Source organism: Petaurus breviceps, unplaced genomic scaffold (genome assembly GCF_028583685.1).
Source record: "Petaurus breviceps papuanus isolate PSGF00001 unplaced genomic scaffold, PetGlider_PUasm1.0 47, whole genome shotgun sequence".
In the NCBI taxonomy this organism is placed as follows: domain Eukaryota; kingdom Metazoa; phylum Chordata; class Mammalia; order Diprotodontia; family Petauridae; genus Petaurus; species Petaurus breviceps.
In genome coordinates, this window is record NW_027186349.1 from 6,258,216 (window position 1) to 6,262,795 (window position 4,580).

The 4,580-nt window shown below is 40.6% G+C and overlaps 1 pseudogene; it reads left to right on the plus strand.

Annotated features, from left to right (window-relative positions):
* The first annotated feature begins 3,349 nt into the window (after nucleotides 1–3,349).
* On the plus strand, nucleotides 3,350–4,064 carry LOC138171762 (ferritin heavy chain-like; annotated as a pseudogene).
* The last annotated feature ends 516 nt before the right edge of the window (nucleotides 4,065–4,580 follow it).

Below are 4,580 nucleotides of genomic sequence, written 5' to 3' on the forward strand. Positions count from 1 at the left end.
GTTAAAGTAAGAGTGATGACCCCTCAGACTGGTGCTTGGTCCCCCTACACTCTGCAGGCCAGGAGCTGAATCCGCCATGTGGCGCTGGCAGGCTGTGCTGGCATCTCAGCGGTTTCTTGCTCTGGGGGTAAAAGCCATGCACTCCCACTTCCTGGGTCCCAAAGTCCAGACTGCACTGGCCTCTCACCTTGTCCTTCGCATCTATGTGTTGATAAATCTGGAAAAGGCCACAGCTGCTGCTGATCTGGAGTCCCTCTGGCTGGCGGCTGGTCAGGCCCACCCTGGGGCTAAAGCCTTGGCGTGGGGCTGGGCTCGGCTCCCAGAGCACTGCGCTGGCAGATTCCTGCCGGCCTGCCTGGCTGTCGTCAGCGGGAGGTTAGCTTCTCTGTGTCATTTTGTGGGTTCTGCAGCTCCAAAGTTTGTTTAGAGTCCCCTTTTTACATGGATTGGGGAGGGTGGAAGCCGGAGCCGCGGGAAGGTCGTGCTTCTACTCTGCCATCTTGGCTCCACCCCCCCCCATACATCTTTAATTTTAGTGAAAATTATATGTTCACAACCTGGGGATTATAGCTCATGAGATTAAGTTATAAAGATTCTCCCCAAAGATTTCCAGAACATGAATTTTTCATTAGTTTTCCTAACTCATTTTCTAAATCTATGTGAGGGACCCCCTTTTTCATAAGAAGGTTATTTTTAATATTCCTTAGGTCTTATGTTTAGTGATAGAAATATGAGAATAGGACTTGATGACAAAAGAGTCAACATCTCCATCAAAGGTAATGGATAATTGCTTATTGCTTTATTATCATATATTTATAGTTAAAAAGTTCCTGAGAGGCCATTTTGCCCAGTTTCTGTTTTTACAGATGAGTTAAATGAAGTTCAGGGAAGTTATGTACCTTTCTCAAAGCAAATTATGTGATAAAGGCAGGATTTGAACCCAGTCCTCTTTCTCCAAATTCAGTATTCTATAATGACTTGCCCATGAGCCAGTAATTATGTTTATCAAGTGACTTGGAGATGAACCATGACACACTCCAAAATATATTGATGAGGGCATCTGATTAAGTAATTCCTAAGTATAATGCATAGTATCTTCTGCTTCACTTTTAAAGTACAATTTGGCCCTTTCCTGCTTTTTCAGTCTTCTTCCACCTTACTCCCCTCCATGTACTCTTCAATCCAATGATATATGAATCTTTGATCTTTCTCTTACAATACATTCCATCCATCTCTCTAATTCAGGCATTATTTTCAACTGTTTGCATCCTCATCTCCACCTCTCAGCTTCCCTGGATTCCTTTATATATCAGCTAACATTCACTCTTCTTTAAATAGTCATCACTGGTCTCCCTTAATATTAGTTTCTTTCCTTTGAAATAGTCTCCAATTTATCATATATATTTTGTTTATAGATAGTTGTTTGCAGAAAGTGTGTATGTATTTCTTTATATCTCTAGTACTTATCTTAGTGTCTGACACTTATTGGTTGATTGAAATCCTTCACTCTTGAAAAGGATCAAAATAACATCACTGTGTTTGATCAGACCAATCAGACAGGATCAAAAGGTTCTGCCGCAGGTTGGACACAAATAGTCCACATGAACATTTGGAATGGCAATGTCTCTAAATTTGTGCATCTCACATTTATTTTGAGCTATTGAAATTCTGCTTAATTCATAGAGCACAACAAATTCTTTGATGCAGGCATACCATGCAGTGTGTTTCTTCTGGAGTGTCTCATATCACACAATTGATTCTAATGTTCTTCAGATCATGAGAGTTTGATATATTAGCAGCTTAATAAATACTCACTTACTTGACTCTACCTGTATAAGTGGTCAATTTAATCAATTCAGTAAGAGAATGACTTGATTAAGCATACATGTTGGGAGAGGAAATCCAATCATTCCCCTTATTTGATGTTTAATATAATCTTTCATCTTTGCAGTTTGTAAAAAGCTTTCCTTAAAACAATCCCATTAATTCAGTTGATCTAGTAATCAGTTCAGAAAGTTTATATGGCCACATAAATCATCAAATGGAAGAGCTGGAACTTTAATCCAGATTTCCTGATGTCAAGTATAAGGTCCTTTCCACTTTAATTTTATAGTCTTAAAAAAAAACAATAAAAATCAATTCTTTGAATATTCTACTTTCAACTGTGTGGTATCACACAAACACAAATCTCTGGTAAAAAACACAAGTAATCGGTCTCTTATTTTTTTTAAAAAAATATTTCAACAAATGCAGCAACCAACTGTCACTATATTTGGTTATTAAAATTACAAAACAAATGCTATAATTGTTTTGTAGCTGAAAATATTTCAAACAATATATTGGAAGAAAGTGAAAATAAGGATGATGCCTTTGACTATATTTTAGTGTTGGTATAGTTTCAATTTATGAGAAATTTCGCTACAAATTGGTTTGCTCCTAAGAGTTCTTTGTAATATATCAATATTTGAATGTACTGTAACACAGGCTTTAAAAGTGATACTGAAAATCAGACAACCTGATATTCTGATAGTATGTTAATTAAGTGGAAGAAAAACATATGAGTTTTGTTATAAAGCTGACTGAGCATCCTGATACAACTGAAAAAAAATGTCTAATGAAAAAAGTAAACTGTGCTGAACTATTAACTATAAAATAATTCCAGTTCATTTTTTCTTCTTTGAAAGCAAGAAATGATAGTATTGTGAAAAAAAAAATGTCTAGAAAACAAAACAAATAGTGTTTAGGAAATGATGCAAAGAACTCAGGTCTTTGCAAATAAGAAGTTTCTATTTCTGAAATAATGGATACTTTAGAAGCATGGCTCATGATTTTCTCAAAAACATAAGCTTGCCACAAAAGAGATCAAAGAAGCTTGTTTTCAGAAATCTGCACTGAATGCCTAAGCTAGCTATGTATGTGATCAGGATATGAACCCAGAGACTGACATAATTGTCTACTTCATTATAAGATATTTGTTCCTTCTGTCCATGAGGATGTAATGTTCCCTTCTTGGTCCTCATCTAGTATATGTGAACATGAAGGAGAGAGGATTCTGGGAAGATGGAGTCCAGACAATTCCAAGCTCTTAAGAATTCCTCCAGGCCAGAAATGCAGGGAAGGGGAGTTGCTGCGGTTTCCTGCTTCAACAGTGCTTGAACGGAACCCGCTGCTCGGTTCTGGCCAGAGCTGCCCTTAGCCACCTCTCCACCTTCATCTCCACTAACCAACACTTCTTCCGTCCTACAGTTAAGCAACAGCTGCCAGCTCAGCCTTCCCGGGCTGCGCCGCTGCCACCGCCCCAGCCTCCGCCCCAGCCACCGCCTCCTCCTGCACAGCCACCGCCGCTGCAATGACCACCTCGTCCCCCTCTCAGGTGCCACAGAACTACCACCAGGACTTGAAGGCCACCATCAACTGGCAGATCAACCTGGAGCTCTACACCTCCTATGTCTACCTGTCCATATCCTACTAGTTGGACCGCGACGACGTGGCCCTCAAGAACTTCGCCAGTACTTCCTGCACCAGTCGCAGGAGGAGCGGGAGCACAGCAAGAAGCTGATGAATATGCAGAACCAGTGCGGGGGCCGCATCTTCCTGCAGATCATCAAGAAACCCAACCACAAAGAAAGGGAGAGCGGGCTGAACACAATGGAATGTGCTCTGGACTTGGAAAAAAATGTCAATCAGTCATTACTGGAATTAAACAAACTGGCAACTGACAAGAAAGACCCCCACTTATGTGATATCATCGAAACCTACTACCTGGACGAACAGGTCAAGTCCATCAAACAGCTGGGTGATCACGTAACCAACCTGAGCAAGATGGGGACCCCATTATGGCATGGCGGAATATCTTTTTCACAAGCACATCCTTGAAGACAGTGACAACTAGAGCTAAGCCACACCAGACTTTCCACACACCTGGGAACTGTGGGCGCCACTCCTACTGTCTTTCAATGCATGCTTATTTTGGTTATCTGACCTTTTCATAATCTGTACCAAAAAAACTACCACCATTTACATCCCAATAAAGTGATTTGGTAATGACTGAAAAAAAAAAAGAATTCCTCCACAAATAAGATAAAATAGCCCTTCAGGATTGTAGCAGCAAGCACCCCAAGCATCCTCAGGGTTTGCTGCCACCACAGGTTCTTGGATCTGCTTTGATAAAGGAAAGCAACTCAAAATGGGTTAACAAGCTTACTTTAATCAGTCAAACATGTATCTTTTACCTAGTTCAGGGGAAAGAGGTCAGCACCCTGAACTTCAAAGTATACAGGCAGAATTATCAAGACAAAAACAGATCAAGTAGACAGATTTCAAACTATCCAACCATTATATTCATACCCAATCAACATCTGGGTTTCAAAATCTGGGTTTCAAAGCTGGGGGCTCTGGACAACGGCTTCCCATAATCCATATGAAATCACAGAACACTTCTCAAAGTGAGCCCCAAAACAAAGCCTCACATCAGGGCTTATATAGCCTTCTCCTGGCTCAGAGAATGTAACAACCTTATTGACCCACTGGCCAATCAAAAAGTATCTACTGAAAAACAAGCCTCCCCCCCAGGCTCCAGA